The following is a 13,381-nucleotide window of genomic DNA, read 5'->3' on the forward strand; positions in this document are numbered from 1 at the left end:
GAGCTCCAGTCCATTACAATTTAGAGCGGTTAAGGCCCGGGTATACTTCATTTCCCGCAAGCCTTTTAAAGAAACTCCTTTGGCCATGAGTGTGGAAAGACGCGTTCGGCTCATGCACACGTGCATCGCCTGTGGTCATAACAATTCACCCCCAGCCTGGTTTAATAGCATTTATATATATAATAAATGTCTTTGGTCAAATTAAGCTGTAAAATAAATAGTTTATTCCTTTAAATGCAATGGATTTTGAAAGATATCAACAAAAAAACGGCAAAAAACTTTAAAAGTGATTTCTTAGGTTTTCAATTGGAAAAAGAGGGCAGACGACCATAATTCAAATGGGTATATCTTTAAAACCATTCAAGGTATGATTTTGACTAGGATATCATTTAATATCATTAAAGCTTATTGTCTCATCTTTCCATTGATACCAAAATCTCAATTTTGAAATTTAGGTCACTGTGACTCATTTTGCAGGTCACGTATATTGGTTTAAATGGGACTGGCATTACTCACTTCATTCATATTTTGCTTTGGAGCCAAGTGGTTGTAAAAGCACTGTTTTCCATTCATCTTCATACAAAGAGCAGATTTTCTGATACAGAAAGAGCAAACAGCAATATTAATTGCTTTGCTTTGCCTGATCTCTCTGCTGGTGTGATAGCGCACCCATCTTGCTGTGCACAGACAGTGCACAGCTTCACCCTTCTGCGCTTCCATATTCAGAGCATTTTGCATAAAAGAGTAAGAACAGGCATTTTTTTCAGCATCTTTTTCAAGATGTCTTTTCACTTGTGTGTTTCTGGATATGGTCGTTTCCTGACTTCATCCGACGGCCACGATCGATGTCTCGCATGCCTTGGCAGACAGCATGCTGAGAAATCATTTGTGGATGGCACATGCTCTCACTGTGAGAGCATGTCCATGTTGACATTGCAGTCGCAACTCTCCACCTTTAATATTGAGGCATGAGTCCCCTCTGCTTCTACCCAAGCCCATCCCATTTTGTTCTCTGGAGAGGATGAGTTGGCTGAGCTGCCCCCCTCCATGGTCGTTGCTCACACTGGATAGGATTTAGAGTTGGTGGCAATGATTTCTCGGGCCACCGCGGGCATTGGGCTCAAGTGGAACTCTCCATGTTGAAGGCACCTTTTACTGCCCAAAGCCATTCTTCTGCCTCTTCCACTTTCACTACCCTTGATGGCGGTGCCGAAAAGGGTTACATGGACATTCCACAATGGTGGCATGCAATTGTGGTGCCATGGCCATTTATTTACTAGGGAGACCAGAGCCATCCCGTCCCCCCCGAGCCACCCGCAGGAAGGCGATGCAGCCCGTCCAGACCGTTAAACCTTCCAAGCGTGGCACATTGAAGAGGCCCTGAGATGGGTGGCCCAGAGATAGAAGGAGCTGCTCTGATTCAGGAGAGCACACCACTCTGTCCCCCAGAGGAGGATCAGGTGGAGAATTTTTTGTTTTGTTTTCTTTGTTCCACCGCTAGCCCAAACGCCAGTGGTACCCACGTTACCAATAAAAGTGCAGTTTCCAAAACCTCTGGGCTATACTGGGTCTGTGCTGACAGTGAGCGATGCTCCGCTTCCTCACTCTCGACCACACCCTCATTCAACAAGGATAGGGAGTCCCTGTTTCGAGGGTGCACCACCTCTTCAGGCCTCCCTGCCCAGTCCCTCAAGGGACTCACTGAGCAGAGTCCCTTTACTCAGGGATGCTGTGCTTCCCGGGTTGGGCCCCAGCACTCCTCGTTGCCCCCAGTGAGCCTTCACACACAGACACTGTGCAAGGTCAGGATGAGGAACAGGTCTTGTTAGTTGCGCCACACTGGCCCAACCGGATCTGGTTCCCAGAACTGATGCTCCTTGCGACAGCCCCTCCCTGCTGGATTACCTTGAGGAAGGACCTGCTTTGTCAGGGACAGGGCACCATATGGCACCTGTGTCCTGACCTCTAGGACCTCACCATGAGGTCTCTGGACAGGACGCAAAGGACTTAAGTGACCTACTGCAAGCGGAAGTTGACACTATCGGCATCTATGTTAACCAATCAGTGCATTGCAGGAGCAGCATGTGAGCATCAAGCAGGAGCATCGTGTGAGCAGCAGTGAAGCTATGGTTTTGGCACCAAGTCTATTTTTGCTGCGCTTATTTAAATTGAAAGCACACTTTTAATGGACAATGTAAATTTGATTACACACAAAAAAATGCTCAAAATGCACAAAATAAGCATGTCTAGTGTGTTTTAACATGAACTGGAGCTGAGCCGGTCCTCCCTATACACAAAGTACACAAGTTGCGTAGTTCCCCTGAACCACCAGGGGGACCCTTTGCTCTCAAGATTTAATGACTAGGGCTGTCTTTCGGTTTCATTTTTGATTTTGGTTTCAAATGAAATCACAATGTCTGTCATTTAGAGTTTAGAGTACAGTTATGTCTAAAGTGATCATGAACAGTTATGGAAAGTAATCGAATGCTTGTCAACATAGTTTCCATTAAAGGGCGGTTGGCAGACTTTGATCTTCCTACAGAGAGTCAAACTGTGTGTAAATCTTTTAGTTCTAGTGACCAGGTGGTACTTCTGTTGAATCTAGGCATACTGGTGCTCACAAGGCTTTAGGCCATTTGATGTAAATAAGGTCTGTTTTATCTCACAATTGTGGGTCTCTTTTCTGACCTCGGTTTCACTTCTGGCTGTAAAGTCAATAGGGAAAAGGACTGCCCACTGAATGCTTTTAAAATACAATGTTTGCTTGCCTGAGTCAGACTTGATGACTGCAGCGACCAATAGCACGTGTTCTCAATAAAGAATTGTGCGGTAGATACAACCAATCTCCTGGTCTTCGCTTCTGAGATTCCCAACACAATGTATATTAAATTAATACAGTGAAGACTGCAATGTGTTTTTTTGTTTTGTTTTTGACATCTGATTACTTTATTCAATTTCTGTATAGTAGGCTATTTTCATTGGTAGGCTAAATTGTTTATTTCATTCATAACTTTTTTTTCTGGTGTATATGTCCTATTGTTTGTAATTTTATCTTTTATTGTATGTTTATTATTGTACTGAATGTTTAAACTCACTGTTGTTTGTTGACAGTGAAACTGCTCTGAAAGAACAGATTAAAGGGGTTGGGGGTTATTTGGGGGTTTTTCAACCCAATCTCATGGGAAAACCTAACTATTTTATGAGGTGGTGATTTCATATAATTTCGTACAATTTGACTTGTAAATTAATCTCATTATGAAGGACCACCCCTAACCCTGCCCCTAAACATACCAATCACTGGGGTTTAAACAGATCATATGAAAATGTACAAATGAGGTTGTACAAATTCACATGAATTAGCCACCAATTCAGCAAAACATAAAATAGTTACGAATTGCCATGAGGTTGTGTTGAATTTTTATGAACGCACTGACAGGGGCCCCTGACAAAGTTTTACTTAGGCCTCCTAGAAGTCTAGGACCTATTGAGGCTTGTTTCTGCCACTGAATAAAAAAATAAAATAATATATTTGGAGTTGGAGAATGCATATTGTAACTTTTTATCTCGCAATTCTGACTCTTTTTTTTTTCTGAATTCTGAGTTTATATCTCACAATTCTGACTTTATAACACGCAATTGTCTTTTTTTTTTTTTATCAGAATTGGACTAACTTGCCATTTCACAATTCTGAGAAAAGAAGTCACAATTGCGAGGAAAAAAAGTCAAAATTGCATGTTCATATCTCATAATTGTGTTTATATTTAGTTTATAATGCTAAATTGTGAGTTTATATTGTGAGTTGATCGGAATTTTGACATAACTCAATTCTGACAATATATCTCGCAATTCTGACTTTATAGCTTGCAACTGCAAGTTTAGCATATCTGAGAAAAGAAGTCAGAATTGAGGAATTGAGAGAGAAAAAAGTCGCAATTACCTTTTATTTTTTATTAAGTGGTGAAAACAAGCTTCCATAAGGACTAGCTCTGAAAAGGATATGTCAAGAAATGAAAATGAAGAATCAAAAATCTTTTTAGAAGATTTTTAAACTTGGTTTTAATTATTCAGTTTGGGTGAAAGTATGGTGCACTACAAAAAACTAAAGTAAACTAGCCAGAAAATATGATATATAAACTTTCTTTTAGTTTATTATACAGACAGGTAGTACTACCCAAATCAAACGCAGGTGCGGTCTCCCGCCGACTTTGCCGTCTTGTAAACATGTGCACGCTGCAGATGACGTAAACACAAAGCTCATGGTGTGCAGCAATGGATGACACGAGGCTTTTTGTTAGTTTGTTTGTTGTTTACCATCTGCATGCGAATGTTGTACAGCTCCCTATGTTAACAAACTATAAGTTTTAAATTAACAATATCTAAAAACAAATTCATTGTTGTCTTTGTAAAGAAATACTCACCTAATGTAGCTGGAGCTGCTGCTGTGACGCTGTTCAAACGCTTCCAGTGTCGCGCGAGTCTGCAGCTGACGTGAATCTGACGCGCCACTCATGCTTGCGGTGTGAAACAACCGTTACTGTTTCCACAGGAAAAAGCCACTGGATCCTTCAGGTGATCAAAACACACTGGACACATGAACTTCCTGAAATCCTGGCTTCTGCCATTTTGCTGCATAAATACAGAGAGACACAAACACAAATCAGCTCAACAATTCTTCAGTTTCTGTTTCCCTGTACTGAGGAGCTGAAATAGTTTCCTGCTTCTGTGTTTGAGTGGCGTGTGGAAAACAGGTGTGTCTGTAAAGCAGTTTCCTTATTCCTGGTCAAGGAGAGTCACTTTCCTTCTGTGTTCATGTGTCCTTCAAGTGGAGTCAAACAGTCGTAATTACGAGCTCTGAGCATATGAATGACTGAGCGAAGTTGTGTTTGCAAATGAGAAACGCAAGAGTTAGACTCTAAATGATCTCCAGACTGGAAATTGGGGCAAATATCAGAACAGAAATCATGCAGTTATTGTTAATTTTTAATTATTATTAGCATATGTATTACATATTAGGCTATAATATTATTTTTTGAAAAAGTAGGCCTACATTTATTTTTATAGCACTTTTCACATTTCATATTGTTTCAAAGAAGCTTGATAGAAAATACATGTTGCTAAATACTGTCAAAGTAATGTCCATATGTAAGAATGTACAGTTCTAAGATCATACAGTTCAGACAGATCTAGTCTTTCCATCTGTTTGTTTGAAGATTGAATCAGGTCTCCTCTGCTGGAGTAGAATTGGCTAGTGGCGCTGTAACAAAAAAAATAGGGTAAATAACTTAGAACTGCGGTCCTGAAACTGCAGCCTCCAGTATTGCAGGAATATAATATTGGAAAATTCTGTCAATGGTGAGGAAAGAGTTAAAGCAATTATTACAAATTGTGATCATAATGATGACAATATATAGACAATTTGGCAGTTTTGTATGTTTATTCAGAGTTGGTGTCATCTGAAGTCTTCGCAGGGGTTGGCGTCCTCTCTTCACAGGTGTTGGGGTGTCTGAAATCTTAAGGGATTCTACTTGGGATTGCATCCCAAGGTAGAAACAGAAAAGCAAATGGAAAATAATTAGAGTAGCTGCTGTCCATAACATTTAAAGCAATATATAGTCATGTGCTTTTGATCTGATTTGCAGTAACTGGAGTGCAAGGTTGTGAGATGCATTACGTGAATGCGAATGTCTTTAATCTAGACTTAAACTGGGAGAGTGGAATATCCTTCCTGAAAATGTTCAGGGCTCAGACACAGAGTTTAGGAGCAAAATGCAAAAATGCTCTCCCTCCTTTAGTGGACTTAGACATCCTACACTGATAAAAATGTTATGCTTGATTTATTTTAAAAACTTTATAATTTGTTTTTTGCATTATTTTATTACGTAGATCAAACAAGACTAATCTTTGTACAAACTACTTAATTCTACAAGCTTTGAATTGTGTACTATTATAGAATTTACTTCTTTATTTTTTATTTTTTCATTCTTGCCTGAACTTTTTAATGTAGAAAACCAGGGGAGGGATAGCCTGAAAGGGTCTTTTCAACTTGAGACATCATCTTAAACCGATGTTGCAGGCACAAAGACAAGGGAAGAAAAAGGCTTACTTCATGACTTTGTTACTTCGTCATGGAGATCTGGAAAGAAGAAGAGGGTAAGGCTGAAGCAGAGCACTTTTAAAAAAAATAAAAAATAAATTGCAGTGCTTGCACTCTGCGTCCTCGAGTCCTGATACAGTACAATGTTCCCCCAGACAAGTGATGCAGGACAGGACTCATGTGGATCATCCTCTGAGATGGGCCGTGTAAAGGGTGGATTCACATGACATGATAACTCTCTTTTCTTTCAGTTGGACAGAGAAAGAGAATAAGAAAGGCTTCAGTCCTGCCTGACAAAACTAACTTCTAACAAAGGGTATAGTTTGAGAGTGAGGTAGCACACACAGCACACAATATGGTCTCTGAAGAAAAAGAAACCTGAAAGCACACCAGCCTCTAATGAGTTCCATTCTGATAATGTCAATGTCAGAGGATATTTAAAGGCAAGTTCCTTGGCGTGTTTGCCACACATGCTTCACAACCTGTCACAGAAAGATGTCTCATAGCACTAAACTTAACGCAGCATTGAGAGTAGCTTTTGAAAGGAAATTGTATTATACATTACTTAGTATGGATGCATTAGTGATGGAAATTTTGCAGTGAGTCTTTCTGTAGGATACATTGATACACCACTGGTGAAAAGTATCCTCTGTACTCAAAATAAACGTGTTGTTTATTGAACTGTTGTATTAAAGGATTAGTCCACTTTTAAATTAAAGTTTCCTGATAATTTACTCACCCCCATATCATTTAAGATGATCATGTCCTTCTTTCTAAAGTCGAAAATTAAGGTTTTTGATGAAAACATTCCAGGATTATTCTACTTATAGTGGACTTCAATTGACCCCAAACGGTTGAAGGTCAAAATTACAGTTTCAGTGCAGCTTCAAAGGGCTAAGACGAGGAATAAGGGTCTTATCTAGCGAAACGATTGGTCATTTTCTAAAAAAAATAAATAAAAATTGTATACGTTTTAACTATAAATGCTCATCTTGAACTACCTCTCTTCTTCTTCTTCTCTATTACAGTTATGACAGTGTTGACGCTCCACAGGTCAAAGTTTGAACTAAACTGTCATATACAATATGCTAGTGCAAGTATAAAACAATTATTTCAAACTTTGACCTGTGGAGGGCAATAATACACTCAGCAGCATATACACTGCTGGAATTCTAATAGAGAAGAAAAAGAAGAGAGCTAGTTCAAGATGAGCATCTATTGTTAAAACGTATATAATTTATTTATTATTATTATTATTATTTTTTTTTTTTTGTAGAATATGTCCAATCATTTCGCTAGATAAGACCCTTATTCCTTGTCTGGTATCGTTAAAAGCCCTTTGAAGCTGCACTGAAACTGTAATTTTGATCTTCAACCGTTTGGAGGCCATTGAAGTCCACTATAAGGAGAATAATCCTGGAATGTTTTCATCAAAAACCTTAATTTCTTTTCGACTGAAGAAAGAAAGACATGAACATCTTGGACATCTTAGATGACATGGGGGTGAGTAAATTATCTGGAAATTTATATTTGAAAGTGGACTAATTCTTTAAAGCCTTTCCATGCTTGCAATCGTGTTGTTTTGAAGACTGGTGAGGCAAGAATTCTCCAAGTCGGTGGATCTTTAGGAAATGAATATGAATTCACAAAAACTGTCGGCAGAATGAATCAGGCTTTCCAGAGGTACTGTAAACACGGTCTGTTTAGAATGAACTGAATTGAACTGGACTTACCAATCTGAGAGAGAGCAGACAGTGTGGTTGTTTACCTTCTCTTGCTCGGCAGTAAAGTAATACAAAAAAAATTAAAATGAGACAAAAACAACAATCATTGTGCTACATAACTAATCATTCCGCACAACACATTCATAGAGCTCACAGCATTACAGGTGTGAAATAAAATTATTGTTATATTATTTTTAAAAATGCATTTCATATAGACAACACAAGTGTTGATTTTGCAGTTTCTTTTTATTTCCACACCATTATTATATTCTGGAAGTGACAACTTTGATTGGTTGGGCAGTGCCGCCCTGGACCGATGTGGCTACGCTGCTGCTCATTGCAGTACTTGCAGCTGAGATCATGTAACAAACGGCTTAAAGTTTGACTCATCCAATCAGATTTTAGAGCCTGAACTATCATCAGTATTTAAAGTTTATCAGTTTCAGTATGTTTATTGTAACTCTGATATTTATGAAAACATCTGTGTTTGCACAGAACAAGGACTTCAGCAGCATTTCTCTGTGCTCACAACGTCTTTTCCTTGTTTTATCACCATCAGCATGGATCTAGAAATTGCTTTCCATTTCCGTCGCCAGATGTTTCTTTGACTTATCGCCTTTCTGAATATTCATTTGCTTTCTCAGTTGTGACAAAGTAAACTGAGGGAAATATAAAGGAGCCTAAAATCAGAATCCAGAGTCATTCATAGAAGACAGACACAGTACAACTACAAGAGGTATTGAAACTGAGATTCTCTGTGAGTGAATAACATTATGTTTGTGTTTTCTTATAAAAAGTACAGTGGTGCCATAGTACAGTTATGCTGAATGTGTTACCAAATACATTGTTGCTTTGATATATGGTAATGAGTGTAGGGTATATGTATCAGTTTTTAAGGCTTTTTAAAGCTTTATTTTAAGACTTAAACAAATAAAAAGAAAGCCATATGAGCAGGGTAGAGCAATGTCTATGGTAACATCTAAACCATAAAATGTCACATTTCAGCATTTAACCTATTTTAACCATTTTAAGAGATTGTTTAGATTTTTATAATACACATAAGCTTCTTTTCAATCCACCTGTTGAATGAAAATGCAATTTCCCTTTCTGCCAGTAGGCAGCACTTATTCAACAGAAGAAATATAGCGGTTACCCTGCTTTTTAGAAATGCGATGAGTTTGCAGGTATGATATAGACACTATACGATAAACATCATCATAACTCATTAATGGTAGATCATAAACCATCTTGTGAGGATCACTCACTGCTAATCATACTGAAATTGATACCAATACCTGCTTATCTTCAAATCATGAATTATCTCATTTTTGCATACACTTTGCTTGAGATTAAATGTTACAAACTGAATTAATTCAACATTGAACTGAGCTGAATAACGACACTATTGTCTTCTGTAGAGCTGCAGCTGAATTGAACTAATTTCATAACTGATTAACTTTACTCAGTTATTGAACTGACTTCCGCGGAATAATTACACTATATTGTATAATTACACTTTTTTATTGAAACTGTAATGTATAAAACAAAATTTAAATAAAAATGATTTGACTTAAAGAAAACTTTGTTAGTCATAACACAGTCATACTCACAAAGGTAACTCCTCAGTTTGGCCTAATTGTTAAAAAATAAAAAAATCAGCTGTGTGATTATTTTATTAGTCATATAAGGTTTTACACATTAGGTTTACTTAGTTATGAATTAGATAATGTTTTCTTATTAATCATATAAACAAAACTTGACGTCAGCTTAACATTCTCTAGTCTAAAGAGTACAATAGTCATATTTCTGTATATTATTGTATATTTCTCTGGTTAATAATAAATAAATAAAAAGAGAAAAAAAGTGCAACAGTCAGGTTTCTGTAAGTAACAACTCCATTAATTTTCTTCATAGGGAAATTGATTTTTAACAATAACTTATAAACGTTTAAAGACAGCCATACTGTGTCCTACGAGGTTGTTAATCGATAGTATTTGCTTCTATTGAAGCCGTCAGTCCCCATTATTTCAACTTAGTTTTTAAATAATCATGTTTAACAACAGAATTTGTGATGCTGTGCAGAAAATTATGTGCAAAATGTGCCAAAAGATCTCTTTAGCTCCACCCTATGCTCTCAAAATAATTATATTATAATATTTATATATTACATATGCATATTTTGCAATGAAATTTGATAATATTGATTATATAATCAACATTTTTAAATTAGTAGTTTTATATTTCTCCATTGTTTTTTGCTTCAGGAAAATCCATGCAATATCATGATTGGTACAATATGATTGGTCTCAAACACTGGCCCTAAAATATATATAATATCTGATATATACGACCTAAAGTCCAACCATCTATCTATCGACCTGACCTAACTCCTGTTTGTATGGAACCCTCAGCAAACAGATAAACAGACTTACAGATGTTCATCATAACATTAACAGATCCCTCATGTCTCTTCTGCTTGGTTAATTAGCAGTGCACAGATGTTTTGTCACTGAATTTTTATTAAATATAATGTAAAATAAATTGGTTGATTATTTTCATTAGCCAATACAGTTAATGGTTTAGCTCTCTGTCTATAACAGTAAATGGTAAATATGACATCAATGAAGTCTACCTGCGGTAAAGACAATATCCCAGTTTCTCCAACTCCTTCAGCTCCCATGCAACTTTCACATGTCTAAACAAAAACGTCCTACACTCTGTCCCATGAGTCTGACCACCACTTCTTCTTATTCCCACATTCGCTTCTATCAGTCACCTCCTCTTCTTCCCAACCACACTCATGTTCAGGCATGGTTTCACTGCTGTAACTCCCACATTGCCAAGCAGCATCCGCCACACATCCCCCTGAGCACATCTAACATACTGAACCTAACTAACTAAACAACTTACTCCATTTATTCCATACTTTAACCTTAAAAAAACAAAACAACTTAGACAGATAGGAGGACAGTGCGATGCAGCATAGCAGGCAGTCATGATCACTTTAAAAAGTCAACAGCACCATCTTCTGGCTAATTGTGCCATCTATCTATCACTCGCGCACATGATAAAAGCAATTTCTCATTCTTTTGAAAAAATTGCAAATGGTACATTCATGCAATTGATGATGGACAATTGTCTGCTGTTTCCTACATTATCAATTGCTTATGTAATTTCGATCAAAATGTAACATATGGTTCTCTGTTGAATAGTCCAACAAAATATCTATTCTAGGCATTAGCTGCAAAATGGTTCAACTAGTTGTCATAAACTGTCAAACATATTTACAATATAATTCTATAAGATTTTTTTTTTTTTTTTTTTTTTTTTTTTTGATGATGAATTGTGGAGGTGAATTTTGAATTTCAGTAATGAAGGTGAATGTAAAGCATTAGATCAATCAATGATCAACCAGTTCTGTAAAATAGCTTAGAGGTGTGTGTGTGTGTGTGTGTGTGTGTGTGTGTGTGTGTGTGTGTGTGTGTGTGTGTGTGTGTGTGTGTGTGTCTCATGTATAGTGTAACTATGAATCCAGTCTCTTGCAATCAATATACCACATAGAGTAATGTGTAAATTTGTACTGTTGAAATGTATATATGCCGTACAGATAATGTGCATTTTCAGTCATTGTCATCAAAATCATAGACATAGATCACATCTGAAAATACTGACAGAGCACACTGTTATATTGACAACATGGCTAAATATTTTGACTGTCTTGTTTGTGAACAATGACACAAGGACTTGTAAAGGGCTTTGTTGGCACTGATATGTTCATTGACATAAATACTTACTTTTTAAAGATGAACTAAGGATTTTGAGCAATTTACAGCCTTTTGCAGGTCATCAGACCTTTTGCAGGTCATCCATTGTGTAGTGCTGCCATCAGATGGCGCAAAGGGACCATTGATACCATTGCTCACACTGTAATTCTAAAAAGACTGGCAGCAAAAGCTGTCAAACAGAAACTATAAAATCAAAGTAAAATATTAAAGTGCAAAAACTTTCATATAAATTTTCATTAAACGTTTTACAGAAAAACACTGTTATTTTACAGGTATTTCCTGAATTATATGATCAAAAACCTTCACTGTAAAAATCAATCAATCAATCAATCAATAAATAACATAAAAACACTCAAAGCAACAGCACATTAAACATTGACAAATTTCTCAAGATCTTAGCATCTTCACTTATTACAATCCAGTTTGACTATCATACAAAAGTTCTTAAAGGTGCAATATGTAAGAATTTTGCAGTAAAATATCCAAAAACCACTAGGCCAGTGTTATATATTTTGTTCACTTGAGTACTTACAATATCCCAAATGTTTGCAACTATTTGTAAATTGTGAGAAAATTGCAATTTTAACCAAGGCTCCGGGACGTGTGAGGAGTCACCTGTCAATTGCGTCATACCCGCGTTACCCTTGGTTTCCGGTTTTATTTTGTAGAAACCATGGAAACTGTAACGAGGCAGGACTCAGGCAGAGATCCAAATGCAAAGCTTTTATTTAAAGTGAGAGTGGTCATACAGGCAGGGTCAAACAGGAGCAATCAGGAAAATCACAAGGAACAGGCAGAATTGTGGTCAGAATACAGGCAGTAGATCAGGGCAGGCAGATATCGTTCACAGTCCAGATAACAATAAACATTGCAAGACCTCGCAATGAGGTGGTGTGTGAGTGAGTCTTAAATAGTCCAGGTAAAGAGCTTCAGGAGTATGTGGCAATAGGTGATTGGTATAGTGAGTGCATGTGATAGGCAAGGGAGGATTATGGGAAATGGAGTCCGGAGTGAACAGGAATGTGACAGAAACACCCAAGACCCTTTAATATTTACATGTTTAAATAGGTAAGGGAACAACTGTTTTGATATATTTATAGACAGAAAACTAATTATTGTTATATAGCTCAACACGTTTAGTGTTATTGTTTAAATCAAATTTTCTTGATTTTTTTTTTTTTTTTTTTGCGAGTACCATGCTTTATCATGCCTCAGAGAAAAACACTATTTTGTCAAGTAGCTAACATAGCATAATCAGATGCAGCTTTATTTTTATTAACAGTAATACAGAATTTTCTCCATCATACAATATGTTTTAAAATTAATTGCATGCCATTTATCAACACAATCCATCCAGCATTTAATATGATATTCTAAAATCAATCTCGCTTACTGCGGTGTGCAACAAGTGTCTCACAGCAGCCACCGAGCAAATGCACAGAGTAAAGTTATAACATTATTTTCAACACTCTCAAACAGAGCTGTGTTACCTCATACTCATGACTGGAAAAGTGGAAGCGGCACCGGCGACTGTGACATAATAAAAGTTCTGCTGCTCGTGAGGCGTGTGTTGCGCAATCACTCCAGCGGCCTTGTTCAGCTCCCACAACACTCAGTCCTGCTCTGCTTCATACTACAGTAACGTTAAGAATCGCATGCAGGAACATGATTTTTTTTCCCGAGTCCTATCCCGATTATTTTGCACCGTCTGTTGAGATGAAGACCACATGTCCCAAGATTCCGCGCTCAAACTTGGCGTCATCAAGCTACGCCTTTGT

This window comes from Megalobrama amblycephala, linkage group LG1 (genome assembly GCF_018812025.1).
Source record: "Megalobrama amblycephala isolate DHTTF-2021 linkage group LG1, ASM1881202v1, whole genome shotgun sequence".
Classification (NCBI taxonomy): domain Eukaryota; kingdom Metazoa; phylum Chordata; class Actinopteri; order Cypriniformes; family Xenocyprididae; genus Megalobrama; species Megalobrama amblycephala.